Below are 24,561 nucleotides of genomic sequence, written 5' to 3' on the forward strand. Positions count from 1 at the left end.
AAAATGGGTACTTCATACCTCATCATGCGGTAACCACAAAATTTCGCGTAGTTTTCAACGCTTCCGCGAAGACATCGAATGGGACATCCTTAAACGATACACAGTTTTCTGGACCCCATGCCAATATTGTCGACATCCTTCACCGTTTTCGCAAATGCAAGGTAGCCATCACTGCAGACATACAGAAGATGTTCCGACAAATACTGGTAGATAGACGACATCGTAAATGGCAACAAATACTTTGGCGTGAATCGCCAAATGAACCTCTTCAAGTGTACGAATTGAAGGCGGTAACTTATGGAATGGCTTGTAGTCCATTCAACGCAATACGCGCACTGCGTCAATGTGCGAATGACAATTATGAAGTCATCTATGACCCAAGCCGGGCTGCCGCAGCGCGTCATAGCATACTTTATAATTTCTACGTTGATGACTATTTGGATAGCGTCGACAGCGATGAACTTGCTATTACCCGTGCTCAAGATGTAGCGACTATTTTGAAACAAGGACAATTAATATTGGGAAAGTGGAATTCCAATTCTACACACGTATTATCTGCGATAACCGGTACAACAGTTTCTGCATCAGAACTAGAGTTGAACAACTCAACAACAAAGGTATTGGGTCTTTACTGGGATCCAGTGAGCGACGAGCTCTTCTTCAAGGTAGGCTTAATTGACGACACGTCAATACATACCAAGCGAAAGGTTTTGAGTGACGTGGCGAAATTATATGATCCAACTGGGGTATTGGCCCCTGTAGTCGTGGTGGCCAAACTATTCATACAGGACTTATGGAAGGCTGGTCTGCCATGGGATGCTGAACTTCCTCCAGAGCTACTCAATTCATGGGTGATATTCCGCAACAGTTTGCCGGATATTACACGACTTCGTATTCCGCGTTGGCTGGGCATACGAGTGGGCTCTTTAGTGCATTTACACGGCTTTTGCGATGCTAGTCGCAAAGCGTATGCAGCAGTTATATATGTTCAAACGATCGATAAAGGTGGTACGTCACGCACAGCTCTTGTTTCAGCGAAGACGAAGATAGCACCAATTAAGGATGTGACGATACCACGCCTGGAACTGTGTGGTGCTCATCTTCTAACTAAGGCGATGGACAACGTACGTCAAGCTTTAGGTCTACAGGACGCCCTATGTACATATTGGAGTGATTCTACTATTGTTTTGTGCTGGATACGCAAACCACCATCCACGTTCAAACAATATGTATCCAACCGGGTAGCTTACATCCAAGCCAATTCAGACATCAACGCTTGGAAGCACATTCGCTCGGAATCAAATCCAGCCGACTGTGCAAGCAGAGGCTTATCTCCCGCCGTCTTAGCAGATCATCATCTTTGGTGGACCGGACCGACGTGCATTCACCAGGACATGGAGGAAATGCGTTTACCTTCTTTAACGGAGGAGGAGGAGCACCTCTCGATTGCTGAATCTCGTGTGGTCTCCATCTTCGTTTCCAGAGCTAATTACCAGTGGATTATGACATCCACGAAAGACAACAGGATACCTCTCATAGAGAAATTTAGTAAATTGAGTCGTTTACTTAACACCACTGTTTGGTTAAGGCGCTGGTTACCCAAATATCGTGGTTACAGGAACGATGTAGTTTCAGTCGCAGAACAGCACTGGGCCTTACTTCTACATGTTCGACAAGCACAAGGTAATCATTTTAAAGAAGAAATTAAGTCTCTTGCATTACATTCCAGAATTGCGGGTCGTAGTGAAATCTTAGCACTCAATCCTTTCCTGGATGCAGACGGCATACTGAGAGTAGGTGGTCGACTCACAAACTCCGACTTAAGTGAAGATCAGCGACATCAAATTATAATTCCGCGTGGTGCTCTGGCTTATTTACTAGTCGCTGATGCTCATATACGTTGCTTACATGGTGGAATACAACAAATGCTTCAGTTCCTTAGACAACGTTTCTGGCTTATAGGCGCACGGGCTCAAGTAAAGTCTTTCATCTGGGCTTCGCTTCCGAAAGAGCGTGTACTAGTGGCTCCACCATTCTCTCGTAGTGGCTTGGATTACTGCGGGCCATTCCATGTACGTGTGGGAAAGCATCGCACTACCCCGACTACAAAAACCTACGCTGCCATATTTATTGGCATGGCGTCACGAGCGGTTCACATTGAGCTGGCAGAGGACTTGAGTACACAGGCATTTATAGATGTTTACGATCGTTTTATTAGTCGACGGGGTATCTGTGCCACCTTATACAGTGATAATGGAACACAATTTGTAGGGGCTAATCGTCAAATGCAGGAAGACTTAAAGGCTTGGGTAACAGCACATGCTCAACAACATCTGGCAGCTGAAGGTACATGTTGGAAGTTCATAACACCTTCCGCACCTCATCACGGCGGTCTATGGGAGGCAGCAGTTCGTTCAGCTAAAAAACATCTGCTGAGGATCATGGGCAGCCAGACATTGCGTTACACTGAATTGTCTACTCTCCTGACTCGCATCGAGGCGTGTCTAAATTCGAGACCACTGATAGCTCTCTACGATGATCCTGAAGGAGGGATAGCTCTAACACCGGGTGACTTTCTGATCGGACGGCCACTCAATTGTCGTCCAGATCCTCCATTGCCTGAAGCTCCAGAAAATCGTCTTCGATATTGGCAACGCCTCCAGAAAATGTTGGAGCATTTTTGGCGCCGCTGGCAATCCGAATATCTAAATACTCTTCAGACACGGAACAAATGGACTAGATCGGAACCCAATGTTCAGCGGGGAGATGTAGTTCTTATACGTGGTGAAAATTTGCCACCATCGGTTTGGCGTATGGGACGGGTGATTGACGTTCACCCGGGCAGTGATGGCCTGGTTCGTACCGTGACCATAGAGTACAATACCAACCAGACATCATCAAATGGACTTCCTAGTAAGCAGCGCTGTCAGCGACCGGTGCAGAAGTTATGCCGCCTAACAGGTCCTACAGAAGAATTACTGAACCGCGAGGGTTCAGCCGGGCAGGATGTTCAAGATTTAAGTTCAGTAAAATGCAGTCCTGCGCATAATTAGTAAGGACGCAAACCGATACCAGTCAGCTGATTGCTGAATGCTGAATGATCAATATGATTGTGTCCTCCTTTTATTCCTTGTATTCGTAGACTAGCAGTTTCACTCTAGCTTAGCGAATGTAAATGTAAATCTAATATGTAAACTATAGACATTCATATATATGTATGCACATATGTATCATATGGCGTGATGCTACAATCCGTTAACCAAATGTATATTTAAGGAGGTATTCAATAAAGAAGCGGCCTATTTGACGATAGACGGATATACTATACAGACGTGCTTTTTTTTAATACAATTCTTGTACAGTTTGCGTTTAGCTAATACGTTGTACGGGGTTTGGAAAACTCATATAAAAATGTTTGTGTTCTTTTTATTTTCAAGTTTTTAACGTATACAACTTTTTTTATCCAGATATATCCAAGCTAATTTTTGAATATTGTATAACGGCAACCTTAAGCTATACAATGACCTTTGATCGAGTAGCACATCTTTCCTCCATAAATTTTAATTATTTTTTTCCCCGATCGAGTTAAAAATTTCGAGTGTTTCGTCAAAAATTTCAAAAAAAAAATGGACAGAAGAAAATATGATGATTGAACGTTTTTTAAACAAAAATCGCAGTTGGTTAAAAGGAGCAGATTTAAAATTTCCCCTAAAAATGGAACATCCCTGTCCAACCTCATCATCTGGAAGCAATCGACCTCAAGGTAGACAAAAAAATTTGAAGAGTCGTCTTTTAAAACGAAAAAACGAAGGGTCGAAGACTTACTAGAATCACGAAGAGCCATCGAGGTGACCGCAGCCGCTGAAGTAGCAAATCACTTGGAGGGTAATAGAAACATAGCTACTTCGATTAAAGAAAGTTTGAAATCTACAGAAAAAAAGAAGTCTGGTAATACTACATGCGAAGGCAGGCAATTGACAAGTGATGAGGCATTAGCTTATTATGTGGATTCTAAGTGCACAAGTTACTCCTACAAACAGACGCGAAAATGGTCATTGAAGGCGGTACGTAAGGTTTTTCCATCCTATTTTAGTTTACGTAAGTCTAAAAATTTGTGTTACCCTGCAGATGAGCATATCTTGGTAACAGAAACGCGCGCCTAAATTAAACTTCAAGCCATTTTGGATAAAACCGCTAAACATTTAATTGAAGCGCAAAGTGAAGTTTTTAAAGAAAATATATCTTCTAAGTCGTCATTCACACTAATCAGCAAATGGGGATGTAATGGAAGCTCCGGCCATAGCGCTTATCGTTTGGACATAAAAAAGTGGCAAGCTAAAAGCGATATAGAAAAGGCTAGTGTAAAACAGCGTTCGGAAGAAGTAGGGCAAAAGTTTAAAAACCAGATGGGACTTATAGTAGACACACCGAAACCTGGATATGGGAACTCTTATAATGGAAATACGGCCCGCAGGTTCTTTATGAATCTGGAACTGAGTGGGCAGATTACCGGATTGGATATTAAGCAATTAGTATTTTATTGAGAATGCTATCCTCCGGCTATGATATTGATTGCAATAAATTCGAAAATCTTTGTTCCAAAACCAGAACCTTTTATCTTAAATTATATTCGTGGTACTATATGCCAGTCACCGTTAGAACTTGTATTCTTCCAATCGGACAACTTTTGGAGGAATCTAAAGAGGCCCGTAAAAAGGACTGCCGTAGATTTCGTGAACACCACACAAGAAAGCAGTCACGTGTAGCCACGAATATAAATTTACTACATATGCTTTTAATAACATCCGATCCGGTAATCAACTCACTCAGAGAAGTTCCTAAAAAGAGAATAGATAAATTACCGGAGGAAGTTCTAAATTTAATTGACCCACTGTGTAGCGCTTTGAAGTGCCCGAGCTCTCTTTGTTGTTTGTCGAATAACTCAAAAACTAATTATCGGATCAACGTGAAATTTTCAGAGAATATTTTTGAAATATTACACTCAATGAAAATGATTTTTTGAAAATTCTGAGTACCCTGTAATCTGGCCTGTTTTTTTGAAATTTTTTTTATAGAAATTTTTATTCTACAATAGAACTTTTTTCACATATAGGTATATCGTGAAGTGTATAAACAAATTTTTTCGGAATTTTTTGATGACATCTGTCGGAGAAATGGTTGGGTGAATGAGATGCGTTTTTTTTACTGGCGGACACGATTTCTCATGTTTGGAACATCTGAAACACAAAAAACCCAATTTATTCTTAAAAAGTACGTGAATGGTTATCGTCCCTACTAGAATCATGAAAAAATTTTGATAAATAAAAAAGTAATTACCGTTTTTTTTTAATGTCTCCCCTTGCTTTTTACATAAATTTTGTCATAACATTGTCAATAAATTAGCTATTTTATAATAGTGAACATTTAAAAAAATTAAGCAAATCGGTTGAGTAGTTCGACCGGAGTCTTGTCCGCCAGTTTAAAAAAGTGTGTTTTGGGAAAACTGCATTTAAAGCGCCAGGGGTGCACTCCGAACGTCGAGCGGTATTATTATTTTTGGGCCTTTTTCGAAACCTTCCAACGTAAAGTGAATTTCTACATTAATTCTAAGGGTATAAGGGAACAAAAAATGCAAAAAAAAAAAAAATTGAAAAAAGATTACCCTATTGACCTCTTAAAGTTCATTTGCTAAGTCCTATGTTAGGGATTAAAGCAGGTTCCCATTGTAGAACTCTTACAGACCATCGAACTCTAACCGACACGGACTATTCGTAGGTAGTAGTATGACGTTTTAGGACCTGGGATGGTAACCGTAGTATTCTACCACCTTAGTTTGTAGGGATGACATTCTACCTTAATAGCTGGGGAGGTAATGCAAAGGTTGTCTTAAGTTGCTCTTAAGCTCTGAACGAATTCATCAATAAGATATCTTTGGTACAATGAAACGCGACTACCTTTTCGGAAGGTGGGTAGCGGCTCTGACTGCGGACCTTAAAACATGGAAACAAATAAAACAAAAAAAAGCGTTGGAGCAAGTAGGTCGGAATCAACCTCTGCGAAAACCAACGTCATTACCAGAGAACGGAACCGCCTTACGGTAAAGGCAATGTGAGAACGCGGGTACCCCCGAAAATAAAATCCGTTTTTCTGAAGCGGTAGGGTCTCCCACCAAAAGTTGTGTTTTAGCTTTACGAAACTGTAGATAACCCAATACTGTTCTATGGTATAGTTGCCTGGTGGAGGGCGGTCGGTAAAGCCACACTCACCAAACAGCTAGAACGTATGAAACCAGCGATGCCACTTAATGCCATTCTACAAATAGCACCCATCGACATAGCATGCTGCTATTCTACCACTTCGACAGCATATCTGATATCTTGGACCACTTCTTCCCGAAAAGTACTTCCAGCGGCATTTTTTCAGCGCACATTCCTTCGAGAAATATGTGGGTGCGATAGAGTCGTTGGAGAAGCGGCGCAGTGAGCTTTTTTTTTACGAATGGATTGAAGCCCAAGAGGAAGGATAGATGGGTAAGACTCCCGGAAGCTCAAACAGTCAGACCATCTTTTAAGGAGGTATGCATCCACTCTGATATCAGAGCTCAAAGTAAGTCAAGGAATACATTACCTCACTAGCAGTTGCAACAAATTGCTTCCATATTAAATTTCTCAGAGTGGAACAAAAAAGGTATATTGAACTGCTAGCTCTTAGCAAAGCTCACATCGCTGGAATGATAGGTGTATCAGAAGTTCCGGGCACCCCAACGGACAGACCTCTCGTCGAAGTGGGATTATTCATAACCTCACGAGTAATCAGCATATTTATCTTACCTAAACAGTGGATATAATAATAAACAAAACTACTTTAAACCATTTCGAAATTTTTCATAGACACCAAGTTTTGAACTCTATATTTAAGCTTCCGATAAATAGCTCACATATTTTATTGATATCCCATTCCCACAAAAATTGTACTAAAACATTTTTTTTTTCAAAATTCATTTTTTACATTTAACCTAGTTCTCTTCAAGTATGCATATCGACAAAATTTTAGAAATTAAGCACTAAAGCCAGAATTGATATAAGCAAATGACATGTAGAATTAATGAAAGATAGGTTTCAAATTCTAACTTTTATTCTATTAGTAATAAAAATTCTCTTACTTCATCATATATATCAGACCCTTTCATCACAATTACTCTTTTAGTAATAGCTTTTATTTATTGTCTGTCCTTGACAGTAACTAGTTACTGTACCAACCCAGTTCATAAAATGACAGAGAAAAAAACCCGACTAAAAATTATATTTCTACCAAATTTTGCCAAATCTAAGAGGATCAGAGTCAAAGCTCACTTATTAGGTCCTGGTCCTGGTGGAAAAAAGTTAGTATGTGAGTGGAGGAAGTGAATTTTAAGGGGCATGCACCAGTCTATTTTGCAATAGTGCTTGAGTAATTCTTTTACAAATTTTTTCTATCTTTCTGTTTTTCTGTTTCCCAAAAACTCATAAACAATTATTTTAATAACTTCCATGCAGCCAATTCAACAAAACTTGTGGCCGTTTTTTCAATAGTCAGTTAAGTTCTGATAATCTTGACCAAAATGCCTTCTTTCGGTATAGCAATCTTTTTTAACTAGAACTAATTATTCTCTTCTTGCACGTGCAAGCTTACTGCTAGAACAAGCAGTAGCCCATCAGATCTATTTTTATGTGAAATAAGATACTACAACACTTCTAAACTAACTCGCGAGTTAAGGAACGTTTCATTTCTCAAAAAAACCAAAACATCTCCTGTTTATGTCGAACCACGCATAAACAAATAGTAATAAGCAATTCCAATATATGGTGAGAAATAGAAATGGTATCACACATAACAAGTGTTATCTCCTACACGCTATTCTCTCGGGACTGTTTGTAACGACAAACAATCGACTGTAGATAGTGTGTCTATCTTCAGATAACATAGCAGACAGCAAATAGAAACTAGACCATAAAGTAGTATAAATAGCACTAAATTATCAAAATATATTCAGTCTTAGTTTTGTATTAATAAAGGAACTTGCCCTGACGGAGCAAGGTACATACAAAAGTGAATCAATTGTGATTAACTGGGGGCTCAACCGGGATAGCAAATTCTTACATGCTATCAAAAAAGGCCAGGAACATCCTTGAAAAGACAGGAACTCCGCGATCCCAAAGAAGGATAAATTAATTATTATTATTAAAATACCACGGGAAGTAGGACTTCCGATACAAAGTGCTTGAAAAAGTAGCATACGATTCAAAGCAGATCCTGAAAAAGAGGACAGCGCCGAATACAACAAAAACGAAACAACAGTAATCTGAGAAAGAAGATTAATTGTTTACACCTCGATCAAACAGCAAGAAAGCAGCCTTTGACGAAAACAAAAATATACTCCAACTAGAAGCAAAAGCTATTAAGATGACTGAAGCAGCAGCACTCAAAGCACACATTGATGTCCTTACGACTCAACTCAATTCGTTAAAAACCGACTTCGATGCATTAAGGACACAGTCACAGTTTTCGATGACCACGGTACCAACTATGCCTGCTCTAAAACCACAAATCACACAAGAAAGCCAAATAAGCACAGAAATTTTTAAATGCCTACCAACATTTGACGGAGCAGAGGGCGAATATAACCCTTGGCGCACCCAGGTGTGGACACAGATGGAGAATATAAAAGAATTTATATACAGCCCTGAGTATTAAAATTGCGTTAATGGAACTCAACTTAATTTCTATGCTATAATCAACCGCTTGGATTATACCTATTCGGATAAACGACCACTACATGTCCTGAAAGAAATGATGAAGAAAAAACAAGGAAGTAAAACTCTCACTGAACCACGACGAAATACATCAAGCCTTAACATTGATTCAACAAAAAATAGAAACAATGGAAGAAAATATGCGAGCTGGAAGATTATCAGACGTGAGTGATGACGCCATCCGCACATTTATTGTGGGACTCCGGAGCAACTACACCAGAGGTATACTTTATTCAAATAAACCAAAGAGCCTTGGTGAAGCATATGCGATTGCTTGCACCATCTACCATGATAATCAGGATCTACACTTCGAGAGCACTGTTCCCCGTCGATATGATTCGAGACATGAAGATCAGACCACCTTTTATCACCAAAGGAAGAATCATCAACTGAGACGCATATCGCGTTAATCCTCAACGGCAACCAACGTATGAAGAGAGAAGGAAACATAATTCTGGTAGCTACATCCAGCGAAATGGCCAACAACAATCAAAACCTATACCAATGGAAGAGGACTTTTCACACCAATACGTGAAGCAAACGCATCAAAACTCACCAAGAAATCCGCCTCACTAACAAAATCCATTTAAAAGAGAGAGAGAGAAACGTATCATCCAAAAACTTTAACCACAATAAAGTACAGCGTATCAACCAAACCGAACAAGCTGACATAGAATCTGTGAACATCTCTAACTACGAGAAAAATTTTGAATCTGGCAGTACTTTTTTAGGCGAATAAACGGGTTGCCATGCATCCAGACGAAATGCGGACTAACAGGCACACCCGTTACTTTACTAGTGGACACTGGATCCACAAATAACTACATTAGTAAGAACTGTAACATAGGTAAGTCAGTATCAATAAAAGCATTTAGAACAAAAACTCTACATGGCTATTCGGTTATACATTCAAAAAAAGTGATCACAATGTACGGGCATCACTTAGTATTGTTTGAAATAAGCGAATTAAAAGAATTCGACATAATCTTAGGTGAACAAGGTCTCAGATTAATTAAGGGAGAGATTAACCTCTTTGATTATAGTTTAAAGTACCAGAAGAAAGTAGCAGGAAAAAAGGAACCTTTCATTAATTATACTGTAGATAATGCCAAGTATGAGGAGGAAATTAAGGAAATAATAAAAGCAAATGAAAATATTAGTGACACCCTACCCTTCACAACTACTATCCAAGCTACAATTAGGACGCAAACAGAAGATCCTATTTGGACAAAACAATACCCTTACCCCGTGGCAGACCATGACTTCGTCAATAAAGAAATAGATAGGCTTTTAGAAAATGGAATAATTCAGCCAAGTAAAAGTCCGTACAATTCCCCTATTTGGACTGTTCCAAAGAAAGGATTAGACGGAAATGATAGACCCAAACGGAGAATGGTGGTCGACTACGAAAAACTTAACGCGCTACTATAAACGCTACCCTGTACCTGATATTAATATGACAGTTTAAAATTTAGGTAAAGCTAAAGTTTTCTCGACCATCGATTTAGAATCAGGGTTCCATCAAATTTTAATACAGGAATCCGATCGCGAAAAAACCGCATTGGCAGTGAATGGTGCAAAGTATGAGTTTGTTAGGATGCCGTTTGGACTTAAGAACGCACCCTCAATCTTTCAACGATGCATAGACGACATTTTGCGACAATATATCGGTAAATTTGTTTACGTTTATATAGACGATATTTTAATATTTTCTTCTACGCCTGAAGAACACATAGAACATATTCGAACTATAGTCAATGCACTGCATGAAGCTAATATGAAAATTTCGGACGAAAAGTCACATTTTTTCCAGGACTCTGTTGAGTACCTTGGCCATATAATTAAACATAACAGAGTAACGGTTGATCCAAGAAAGATTCAAGCTATAAAGGAGTATCCAATGCCAAAAACCTTAAAAGAACTCAGATCATTTTTAGGTTTGGCTAGCTACTATAGGAAATTTGTAAAAACCTTCGCACAAATCACTAAACCACTAACTATACACCTACGAGGTGACTCAGGAATGATTTCAAAAAATCAAAGTGCGCGAGTAGAAGTAAAGCTCGATGAAGCGGCAATTACTGCCATAGAAAAAGTAAAAAATGCTCTGCAAGAACAGGTAGAACTTTATCAGCCTGACTTTACCAAACCATTTGAACTAACTACCGATGCCAGTAACCAAGCAATTGGAGCAAATTTCTCCCAGTTTCGCCAACCTATTGCTTTTATTTCTCGAACGTTAACCGACACTGAAAAAAATTACAGCAGAAATGAAAAAGAACTTCTTGCAATCGTGTGGGCACTACAGAAGCTCCGCAATTTTTTATACGGCATCACTGATTTAACCATTTATACCACCACTAATCACTCATTCATTCTATTTCGGGAAAAAACCCGAATACCAAATTAAAAAGGTGGAAGAATTTTATTGAGGAATTTATTCCCAAACTTGTCTACAAACCCGGTCACCAAAATGTAGTAGCTGACGCACTCTCCTGTGAACAAATCAACAATACAACAGATTGTTCTCAACATTCAGCACAGAGCTCTCCAACTGACCAAATAAACAGGGTGAAACAATCTTTGAACTCTTTCAAAAATCAAATAATACCTATTCTAGATCCCACAAAAGAGGCAATTGACTCCCAAACCACTTTTCCAGGTAGGACGCGTCACACATTTTATTACAAAAATAAGCAAGATTTTTTAACAAAACTACAACAAGTAGCTAAACCCAATGTAACTAACGCACTAAGAATAGATGAAGAGTTAATATTCCACTTTAAGGATGATTTTATTTCCCACTTTCCCAATTGTACCTTTGTGATAGCACCAAACTTACTAATTGACATTACTAACCAAAACGAACAATTAGAATGTAGCAGAAAAAACACACAGACGTGCACAACGAAATTATAAAAACAATGTGCAAGAAATATTGCTTAACTACTTTTGGCCTAACATCAGAGAAATGTGCAAGAAAGAAGCGATAGACTGTCAAATTTGTTTGACAAACAAATACGAACGACAACCAAACAGACAACCTATTGGAAAAACACCAATACCAACAAAAACTGCTGAATATATACAGATGGACATATTTCACATGAATAGTTGTATATGTATATATAAGCTCTACCGACAAATATTCGAAGTATTGCTATCTTCGAAAAATTCATACTAGCAAACTGTCACGAACGTATTGAAGAAATACTTACACAAGTGTATCCAAATGCAAAACATCTAATGACTGATAACGAAAATGTATTTATCAGCAACATGGCAAAGGCCGTTTATACTCGACTACATATACAACATACTGCCACACCACTCGACAACTAACGCTCAAGTAGAACGGTTGCACAGTACATTAATTGAAATCAGTACGAGTTTAGCTAGTGAAAATAATACGACTCCAGGTGAAGAACTTTTTAACGCCATCCGACAATATAATTCTACAATTCACTCGTCTACAGGACTCAAACCTGAAGTAGTTTTCTTTAATCGCTAAAAGTATCCCGAGATTAAAGAAATCCTTCAGAACAATCAGGAGAAGCTATTGCTATACCACAACAAAGGACGAAGAAACATCACCTATAAACCAGGAGATATCGTATATTCCAAAAAAGATCGTAGGAATAAAATTGCTAAACGATATAATCAGCACAAAGTTAAGGAAGATCGCGGGGACACGATCCTTACAACGAGAGGGAAAATTATTCATAAAGACAACATCCGCAAACAAGCCACACAATGCGATCCGAGACGGTATTAATTAATCTATTTTTATTATTTGTTATATCCCATCCTGTCTAATCACAGATCTTAAATTCAAGAAGTATGTTTTAACAGAGACCGATCCAGTCTACCTATTTGAAAATACGTCTTATCTGTACCACGTAGCAAACTTGTCAATTATCCTAGGTCCATACGAGAATATCATGAAATCCAAATACGTTGCAGAAAAAAAAGAAGAAATAATTCTTATTAATAAAATAGAGGCACTTAAAACACAGCTTATACCTTCTAATCGTAGACTCAAATGCTCATTAAACTTTTTAGGTTCTATTCTCAAGTTTGTCACCGGTACTCCTGACCATGACGACCTTATAGAGATCAAGACAGGACTCAATCAGTTGATAGAAAACAATAATAAACAACGGAAGATTAACAGTCAATTTGAAAAAATACTAGAAACACTAGACCCAAAGTCAATTACTGAAGAATTAATTATTACAGAAGTTTACAAGGAATTAGAAACAATCACGAATACCATTAATTTTGCTAAAACAGGAAACTTTTATTCTTCTACTCTAAACCTCAAAGACATTCAAGAAATTGCCTCCATAGAAGATTTTAACATATGTACCCATAATTAATATTTTAGAATATTCTGATATTCATGTATGCATGTACAAAGATGCTATAATTACAATATACAAATATCCTGTAATAAATAACCGCTGTAAATTATATAACTTAATACCTTTAGCATACAAACACGGTAAAGTCCGATTGGACTCTCAAGTTGCAAAATGTGAAGCGAATTTCAAAAGAACTTCCAAATATAAAAATTATCTGGGATTAAATATTTGTAAACAGGAGTCTCCCGACAACTGTACGATCCCATTGCTTGAAAATAATAAGGCAAAATGTAATGTTATTCAAGAAAATAATAGACCATTTATTGTGTTAGATCACGGAAATATAATTATTGGTGGAAAACATCTGTGAAACGGACAACGTGTTAACGGTCCAAACTCGTTACAATTTAATCACAGTACTAATTTAGATAATAAGATATATTTCAATCACGATCAGGAAATTAAAGATGTGATTCAGCCCACCAAGATGAACAATTAGAAGTTCTAAAAATATTAACCTCCAATTCAGATTATACATTTTCAAATATTCAAAAAATGTACAAATACATGATTCCTATTGAAGAACAACCAGAAAGGTTCATATTGTACCTAATACTTATTGTAATAACTTTAGCTTTATTAATCTATGCGGCTGTAAAATTATGCGAATGCTATCGAGTACATTTAGAAGATAAACAGGAACGATTATTCCGCCAAACATACGAGATCGAACTTCGTCGACTCCAAGCCCAGATGACTGGAAATGAGGACATTTCATCTTAACACAGGGGAGAGTTAAGGAACGTTTCATTTCTCAAAAAAACCAAAACATCTCCTGTTTATGTCGAACCACGCATAAACAAATAGTAATAAGCAATTCCAATATATGGTGAGAAATAGAAATGGTATCACACATAACAAGTGTTATCTCCTACACGCTATTCTCTCGGGACTGTTTGTAACGACAAACAATCGACTGTAGATAGTGTGTCTATCTTCAGATAACATAGCAGACAGCAAATAGAAACTAGACCATAAAGTAGTATAAATAGCACTAAATTATCAAAATATATTCAGTCTTAGTTTTGTATTAATAAAGGAACTTGCCCTGACGGAGCAAGGTACATACAAAAGTGAATCAATTGTGATTAACTGGGGGCTCAACCGGGATAGCAAATTCTTACATGCTATCAAAAAAGGCCAGGAACATCCTTGAAAAGACAGGAACTCCGCGATCCCAAAGAAGGATAAATTAATTATTATTATTAAAATACCACGGGAAGTAGGACTTCCGATACAAAGTGCTTGAAAAAGTAGCATACGATTCAAAGCAGATCCTGAAAAAGAGGACAGCGCCGAATACAACAAAAACGAAACAACAGTAATCTGAGAAAGAAGATTAATTGTTTACACCTCGATCAAACAGCAAGAAAGCAGCCTTTGACGAAAACAAAAATATACTCCAACTAGAAGCAAAAGCTATTAAGATGACTGAAGCAGCAGCACTCAAAGCACACATTGATGTCCTTACGACTCAACTCAATTCGTTAAAAACCGACTTCGATGCATTAAGGACACAGTCACAGTTTTCGATGACCACGGTACCAACTATGCCTGCTCTAAAACCACAAATCACACAAGAAAGCCAAATAAGCACAGAAATTTTTAAATGCCTACCAACATTTGACGGAGCAGAGGGCGAATATAACCCTTGGCGCACCCAGGTGTGGACACAGATGGAGAATATAAAAGAATTTATATACAGCCCTGAGTATTAAAATTGCGTTAATGGAACTCAACTTAATTTCTATGCTATAATCAACCGCTTGGATTATACCTATTCGGATAAACGACCACTACATGTCCTGAAAGAAATAATGATGAAGAAAAAACAAGGAAGTAAAACTCTCACTGAACCACGACGAAATACATCAAGCCTTAACATTGATTCAACAAAAAATAGAAACAATGGAAGAAAATATGCGAGCTGGAAGATTATCAGACGTGAGTGATGACGCCATCCGCACATTTATTGTGGGACTCCGGAGCAACTACACCAGAGGTATACTTTATTCAAATAAACCAAAGAGCCTTGGTGAAGCATATGCGATTGCTTGCACCATCTACCATGATAATCAGGATCTACACTTCGAGAGCACTGTTCCCCGTCGATATGATTCGAGACATGAAGATCAGACCACCTTTTATCACCAAAGGAAGAATCATCAACTGAGACGCATATCGCGTTAATCCTCAACGGCAACCAACGTATGAAGAGAGAAGGAAACATAATTCTGGTAGCTACATCCAGCGAAATGGCCAACAACAATCAAAACCTATACCAATGGAAGAGGACTTTTCACACCAATACGTGAAGCAAACGCATCAAAACTCACCAAGAAATCCGCCTCACTAACAAAATCCATTTAAAAGAGAGAGAGAGAAACGTATCATCCAAAAACTTTAACCACAATAAAGTACAGCGTATCAACCAAACCGAACAAGCTGACATAGAATCTGTGAACATCTCTAACTACGAGAAAAATTTTGAATCTGGCAGTACTTTTTTAGGCGAATAAACGGGTTGCCATGCATCCAGACGAAATGCGGACTAACAGGCACACCCGTTACTTTACTAGTGGACACTGGATCCACAAATAACTACATTAGTAAGAACTGTAACATAGGTAAGTCAGTATCAATAAAACCATTTAGAACAAAAACTCTACATGGCTATTCGGTTATACATTCAAAAAAAGTGATCACAATGTACGGGCATCACTTAGTATTGTTTGAAATAAGCGAATTAAAAGAATTCGACATAATCTTAGGTGAACAAGGTCTCAGATTAATTAAGGGAGAGATTAACCTCTTTGATTATAGTTTAAAGTACCAGAAGAAAGTAGCAGGAAAAAAGGAACCTTTCATTAATTATACTGTAGATAATGCCAAGTATGAGGAGGAAATTAAGGAAATAATAAAAGCAAATGAAAATATTAGTGACACCCTACCCTTCACAACTACTATCCAAGCTACAATTAGGACGCAAACAGAAGATCCTATTTGGACAAAACAATACCCTTACCCCGTGGCAGACCATGACTTCGTCAATAAAGAAATAGATAGGCTTTTAGAAAATGGAATAATTCAGCCAAGTAAAAGTCCGTACAATTCCCCTATTTGGACTGTTCCAAAGAAAGGATTAGACGGAAATGATAGACCCAAACGGAGAATGGTGGTCGACTACGAAAAACTTAACGCGCTACTATAAACGACCGCTACCCTCTACCTGATATTAATATGACAGTTTAAAATTTAGGTAAAGCTAAAGTTTTCTCGACCATCGATTTAGAATCAGGGTTCCATCAAATTTTAATACAGGAATCCGATCGCGAAAAAACCGCATTGGCAGTGAATGGTGCAAAGTATGAGTTTGTTAGGATGCCGTTTGGACTTAAGAACGCACCCTCAATCTTTCAACGATGCATAGACGACATTTTGCGACAATATATCGGTAAATTTGTTAACGTTTATATAGACGATATTTTAATATTTTCTTCTACGCCTGAAGAACACATAGAACATATTCGAACTATAGTCAATGCACTGCATGAAGCTAATATGAAAATTTCGGACGAAAAGTCACATTTTTTCCAGGACTCTGTTGAGTACCTTGGCCATATAATTAAACATAACAGAGTAACGGTTGATCCAAGAAAGATTCAAGCTATAAAGGAGTATCCAATGCCAAAAACCTTAAAAGAACTCAGATCATTTTTAGGTTTGGCTAGCTACTATAGGAAATTTGTAAAAACCTTCGCACAAATCACTAAACCACTAACTATACACCTACGAGGTGACTCAGGAATGATTTCAAAAAATCAAAGTGCGCGAGTAGAAGTAAAGCTCGATGAAGCGGCAATTACTGCCATAGAAAAAGTAAAAAATGCTCTGCAAGAACAGGTAGAACTTTATCAGCCTGACTTTACCAAACCATTTGAACTAACTACCGATGCCAGTAACCAAGCAATTGGAGCAAATTTCTCCCAGTTTCGCCAACCTATTGCTTTTATTTCTCGAACGTTAACCGACACTGAAAAAAATTACAGCAGAAATGAAAAAGAACTTCTTGCAATCGTGTGGGCACTACAGAAGCTCCGCAATTTTTTATACGGCATCACTGATTTAACCATTTATACCACCACTAATCACTCATTCATTCTATTTCGGGAAAAAACCCGAATACCAAATTAAAAAGGTGGAAGAATTTTATTGAGGAATTTATTCCCAAACTTGTCTACAAACCCGGTCACCAAAATGTAGTAGCTGACGCACTCTCCTGTGAACAAATCAACAATACAACAGATTGTTCTCAACATTCAGCACAGAGCTCTCCAACTGACCAAATAAACAGGGTGAAACAATCTTTGAACTCTTTCAAAAATCAAATAATACCTATTCTAGATCCCACAAAAGAGGCAATTGACTCCCAAACCACTTTTCCAGGTAGGACGCGTCACACATTTTATTACAAAAATAAGCAAGATTTTTTAACAAAACTACAACAAGTAGCTAAACCCAATGTAACTAACGCACTAAGAATAGATGAAGAGTTAATATTCCACTTTAAGGATGATTTTATTTCCCACTTTCCCAATTGTACCTTTGTGATAGCACCAAACTTACTAATTGACATTACTAACCAAAACGAACAATTAGAATGTAGCAGAAAAAACACACAGACGTGCACAACGAAATTATAAAAACAATGTGCAAGAAATATTGCTTAACTACTTTTGGCCTAACATCAGAGAAATGTGCAAGAAAGAAGCGATAGACTGTCAAATTTGTTTGACAAACAAATACGAACGACAACCAAACAGACAACCTATTGGAAAAACACCAATACCAACAAAAACTGCTGAATATATACAGATGGACATATTTCACATGAATAGTTGTATATGTATATATAAGCTCTACCGACAAATATTCGAAGTATTGCTATCTCCGAAAAATTCATACTAGCAAACTGTCACGAACATATTGAAGAAATACTTACACAAGTGTATCCAAATGCAAAACATCTAATGACTGATAACGAAAATGTATTTATCAGCAACATGGCAAAGGCCGTTTATACTCGACTACATATACAACATACTGCCACACCACTCGACAACTAACGCTCAAGTAGAACGGTTGCACAGTACATTAATTGAAATCAGTACGAGTTTAGCTAGTGAAAATAATACGACTCCAGGTGAAGAACTTTTTAACGCCATCCGACAATATAATTCTACAATTCACTCGTCTACAGGACTCAAACCTGAAGTAGTTTTCTTTAATCGCGAAAAGTATCCCGAGATTAAAGAAACCCTTCAGAACAATCAGGAGAAGCTATTGCTATACCACAACAAAGGACGAAGAAACATCACCTATAAACCAGGAGATATCGTATATTCCAAAAAAGATCGTAGGAATAAAATTGCTAAACGATATAATCAGCACAAAGTTAAGGAAGATCGCGGGGACACGATCCTTACAACGAGAGGGAAAATTATTCATAAAGACAACATCCGCAAACAAGCCACACAATGCGATCCGAGACGGTATTAATTAATCTATTTTTATTATTTGTTATATCCCATCCTGTCTAATCACAGATCTTAAATTCAAGAAGTATGTTTTAACAGAGACCGATCCAGTCTACCTATTTGAAAATACGTCTTATCTGTACCACGTAGCAAACTTGTCAATTATCCTAGGTCCATACGAGAATATCATGAAATCCAAATACGTTGCAGAAAAAAAAGAAGAAATAATTCTTATTAATAAAATAGAGGCACTTAAAACACAGCTTATACCTTCTAATCGTAGACTCAAATGCTCATTAAACTTTTTAGGTTCTATTCTCAAGTTTGTCACCGGTACTCCTGACCATGACGACCTTATAGAGATCAAGACAGGACTCAATCAGTTGATAGAAAACAATAATCAACAACGGAAGATTAACAGTCAATTTGAAAAAATACTAGAAACACTAGACCCAAAGTCAATTACTGAAGAATTAATTATTACAGAAGTTTACAAGGAATTAGAAACAATCACGAATACCATTAATTTTGCTAAAACAGGAAACTTTTATTCTTCTACTCTAAACCTCAAAGACATTCAAGAAATTGCCTCCATAGAAGATTTTAACATATGTACCCATAATTAATATTTTAGAATATTCTGATATTCATGTATGCATGTACAAAGATGCTATAATTACAATATACAAATATCCTGTAATAAATAACCGCTGTAAATTATATAACTTAATACCTTTAGCATACAAACACGGTAAAGTCCGATTGGACTCTCAAGTTGCAAAATGTGAAGCGAATTTCAAAAGAACTTCCAAATATAAAAATTATCTGGGATTAAATATTTGTAAACAGGAGTCTCCCGACAACTGTACGATCCCATTGCTTGAAAATAATAAGGCAAAATGTAATGTTATTCAAGAAAATAATAGACCATTTATTGTGTTAGATCACGGAAATATAATTATTGGTGGAAAACATCTGTGAAACGGACAACGTGTTAACGGTCCAAACTCGTTACAATTTAATCACAGTACTAATTTAGATAATAAGATATATTTCAATCACGATCAGGAAATTAAAGATGTGATTCAGCCCACCAAGATGAACAATTAGAAGTTCTAAAAATATTAACCTCCAATTCAGATTATACATTTTCAAATATTCAAAAAATGTACAAATACATGATTCCTATTGAAGAACAACCAGAAAGGTTCATATTGTACCTAATACTTATTGTAATAACTTTAGCTTTATTAATCTATGCTGCTGTAAAATTATGCGAATGCTATCGAGTACATTTAGAAGATAAACAGGAACGATTATTCCGCCAAACATACGAGATCGAACTTCGTCGACTCCAAGCCCAGATGACTGGAAATGAGGACATTTCATCTTAACACAGGGGAGAGTTAAGGAACGTTTCATTTCTCAAAAAAACCAAAACATCTCCTGTTTATGTCGAACCACGCATAAACAAATAGTAATAAGCAATTCCAATATATGGTGAGAAATAGAAATGGTATCACACATAACAAGTGTTATCTCCTACACGCTATTCTCTCGGGACTGTTTGTAACGACAAACAATCGACTGTAGATAGTGTGTCTATCTTCAGATAACATAGCAGACAGCAAATAGAAACTAGACCATAAAGTAGTATAAATAGCACTAAATTATCAAAATATATTCAGTCTTAGTTTTGTATTAATAAAGGAACTTGCCCTAACGGTGCAAGGTACATACAAAAGTGAATCAATTGTTATTAACTCGCGCGTCTACAACCTCTATTAAGGATTCTTGCTACTTGAATACTGGTTAATATTGGAGTTGTCACAAATAACTGAGTGCATTACATAATCAAAATACATCAAACAAAAATGATATACGATTGTGAATTGGTTCATAAAACAAAAACTAAAAAGATTCACTTAAAGCCCAGTTATTTCCACAATAGGATTCATATTTTTAAGAATTTTTTAAATGCACAACCACTTAAGTTGTTACTATTATCTTGTATAACTTAGTTGAATGTAGAAACAGATTGTAATAGTTTTCTTGGCACGATTCCGATTACTTTGGCGGAGGGGTAAAAAAACCGAATTTCCGTATAAATGGGGTATGTGCGGATAGGGGAGCTTCTCCAGAGGAGGAATATCCAAAAATAATTTTAAAATAACTTATATTTTTCAAAATATTCACGATTAAAGATTCAAAAATTTGCACTAAAAACACATGGTATTTCTCTAAGTTTCACTATTTTTTTTTACATTTTTCACTTGGTATATTTAAATATACACTTTAAAGATTGCAATAAGTTCACATTTCACTTTTATTTTGTAATATTTTACCTAAATTTATTAATTTAAAAATCACTTATCTCACTCATCGCTGCAAAGGTTAGATTGTTTACAATTATAAGGAAAACAAGCGTTGCCACATCTTTAACACCAAATTTGTAGGATTCTTAACGATATTTCTTTGTTTGTTTCTTTGCGTGATTCTTTTTTCTATATTAATTATAATAAAACATAGTTTCCAACATCTTTCAAGTTATAATATTGAGTATTGAAAACTTTTTCCATTTACATATGTATATGTATAATTTGCGATTTATGTTCAATAAAGACAAATAAGTAAAAATCTATGATAATATTGTAAAATTTGTATCATATCGGGTTGACTGAAGTACTTTCGCGTAGTACTCCTTTCTGCGTTGGCGGCCTTCGGCCGCGCTCTAAAAAAATAACCCTGGTCGAGCGAATACCCGGGTTGACCGAAGTAATTTCGTGTAGTACTCCTTTCTGCGTTGGCGGCCTTCGGCCGCGCTCTAAAAAAATAACCCTGGTTGAGCGAATACCCGGGGTGACCGAAGTACTTTCGTGTAGTACTCCTTTCTGCGTTGGCGGCCTTCGGCCGCGCTCTAAAAAAATAACCCTGGTCGAGCGAATACCCGGGGTGACCGAAGTACTTTCGCGTAGTACTCCTTTAAAAAGATAATCCTGATCCAGCCAATACCCGACGTAACCTAAGCATTTTATTATTTGAATACGTAATATTATTATATATTACCTAGTTGAATATTAAATTTGAATAAGAAAAAATCCATATGCATAGAAAGATTGTTCATACTCATTTTAATTTGAGATATAATTTATAGACACACTTGTTTTTATTAAAACTAAAATTGGTAATTAAAGAAAGAGGAATTATATCAAAATAGAGAAATTCAGCGAATTGCTCATATTTGCTTATTATCACATGGCAGCGCTCCATTTCCTTATAATTGTTAGCACATAAAAGATGCTCACTACGAGTGTAAAAAGTAATTTTTAAAATAAAGATTTCTTAGGTAAAAAAAAACCTGCTAAAAGCGTAAAATATGGATTTATTTAAAAGATTATAGTGTAATTTAATTAATTTGAAGAAAAAAATGTGAATAAAGTGTGTTTATCGTGCTGAAATAGCTTCTTGAAATGTTCGAATTTTGCGAATTTTTGAACTTTAAGGTCGAATATCTCCTAAACTAGGCGTTTGCGCACCCTATAACCCTACATATTTTTTTAATGAGGAGGACTTCCTCTTTCCAACGGTACCTTCAAATCGCGGCGCCAAAGAAATCGGAATTGTGCCGTTTTCTTCATCTGAACATTGTTTGGAACAAATAAAATTAGTCGAGATAGTCGAATTCCTGACCTCTGATATCACGATTTAACTTGGTACACATGTTCCATTGTGATAACGGGCATTGTGATCGAACTACTATCATGCCTTCTCATAAAATTGTATCTGATTCTTTCAACTCACAGTAAACATACAATAAATAGTGAATTCAAAGTACCCCTTCTGTTACCTAAAAATGTTGGAAATCGTGCTACAAATTATCAAACCACAAATTCTGAATACATAGACCTATTGCTAATTTTATACCAAAAGTATATATAGATATCTGTTAGTTAGTTAGATTAATGAAATTCGGAGAAAATATATTCCTCATAAATGTGTCTTATGTTTAAAAATGTCCCATATACTTAATATAGAGATTTTCAAACTTCCAGTTCCCCTTTCCATCGGACAATATATGAAGTATCTTAATGAAAGTGAATTGTTCTCATGATGCCAAAAATATATGAAATCGGTTACTATTACGGCATATACCTAATATAAACATTTCAAACTTCCGATTGGCTTTATACCGTATACATCCTATATATAGGTAATAAGGAGAATTAAGTAAACGTATAATACTGAAAATACAAGAGTTCAATACAAAATCTTTTGACAAATAACTCCATCTTCTATATACTCTGTAGGCTTTGTACCGAATACCAATATATCAGCCAATAGATGGAAATATGTTGTCGGGTGAACTTAAGTAATGACATCAATCTAGTCCTCCTCCTAATACTAATATACGCCATATAATTATTTCCGACGTTTTACCTAACTTTAAACTATTTATGATGAAATAGCCATTTTTCCTAGTCGTAACGTGGTCGGGCGCTAAAAATTAGTGAAATCATACACTTATATACACGTGGTATACTACAACCTATTTCCTTACTATAATGATTTCCCATTTTCTGTTCGATTTTTTTTATTATATAACCAATATGAAGAAGTTCGAATAGCAATTACCCGCATGAAGAACAACAAAGCGGCGGGGGCCAATGGATTGCCGGCGGAGCTATTCAAACACGGCGGCGAAGAACTGATAAGCATCAGCTTCTTTGTAAAATATGGACGGACTAAAGTATGCCCAACGATTGGAATTAAAGTGTGCTATGCCCAATCCATAAAAAAGGAGACCCCACAATCTGCGCCAACTACCGTGGGATTAGCCTTCTCAACATCACATATAAGGTTCTGTCGAGCGTATTGTGTGAAAGATTAAAGCCACCGTCAACAAATTGATTGGACCTTATCAGTGTGGCTTTAGACCTGGTAAATCAACAACCGACCAGATATTCACCATGCGCCAAATCTTGAAAAAGACCCGTGAAAGGAGAATCGACACACACCACCTCTTCGTGGATTTCAAAGCTGCTTTCGACAGCACGAAAAGGAGCTGCCTTTATGCCGCGATGTCTGAATTTGGTATCCCCGCAAAACTAATACGGCTGTGTAAACTGACGTTGAGCAGCACAAAAAGCTCCGTCAGGATCGGGAAGGTCCTCTCCGAGCCGTTCGATACCGAACGAGGTTTCAGACAAGGCGACTCCCTATCGTGTGACTTCTTCAACCTGCTGCTTCAGAAAATAATTCGAGCTGCATAACTTAATCGAGCGGTGCATTCTTTCATAAGAGTGTACAGCTGCTGGCGTATGACGATGATATTGATATCATTGGCCTCAACACCCACACCGTTAGTTCTGCTTTCTTCAGATTGGACAAGGAAGCAAAGCAAATGGGTCTGGCGGTGAACGAGGGCAAGACGAAATATCTGCAGTCATCAAACAAACAGTCGTCGCACTCGCGACTTGGCTCTCACGTCACTATTGGCAGTAATAACTTTAAAGTTGCAGATAATTTCGTCTATTTAGGAACCAGTATATACACCACAAACAATCTCAGCCTCGAAATCCAACGCAGAATAACTCTTGCCAACAGGTGCTACAACAAAACAACGAACAAAAACGAAACTCTATAAGTCACTCATTATTCTCGTCATGCTATATGGTGCAGAGGCTTCGATGATGACAACAACTGATGAGTCGGCCTTCGGAGTTTTCGAGAGAAAGGTTCTGCGAAAGATTTATGGTCCTTTGCGCGTTGGCCACGGCGAATATCGCATTCGATGGAACGATGAGCTGT

The 24,561-nt window shown here is 37.1% G+C and overlaps 1 protein-coding gene across 1 annotated transcript in view; it reads right to left on the minus strand.

Moving 5' to 3' along the window:
- LOC105223246 (very long-chain specific acyl-CoA dehydrogenase, mitochondrial) overlaps window positions 1-24,561 on the minus strand; it is a 111,666-nt gene that overhangs the window by 18,396 nt on the left and 68,709 nt on the right. The window lies entirely within an intron of this gene.

This window comes from Bactrocera dorsalis, chromosome 1, assembly GCF_023373825.1.
Source record: "Bactrocera dorsalis isolate Fly_Bdor chromosome 1, ASM2337382v1, whole genome shotgun sequence".
In the NCBI taxonomy this organism is placed as follows: Eukaryota; Metazoa; Arthropoda; class Insecta; order Diptera; family Tephritidae; genus Bactrocera; species Bactrocera dorsalis.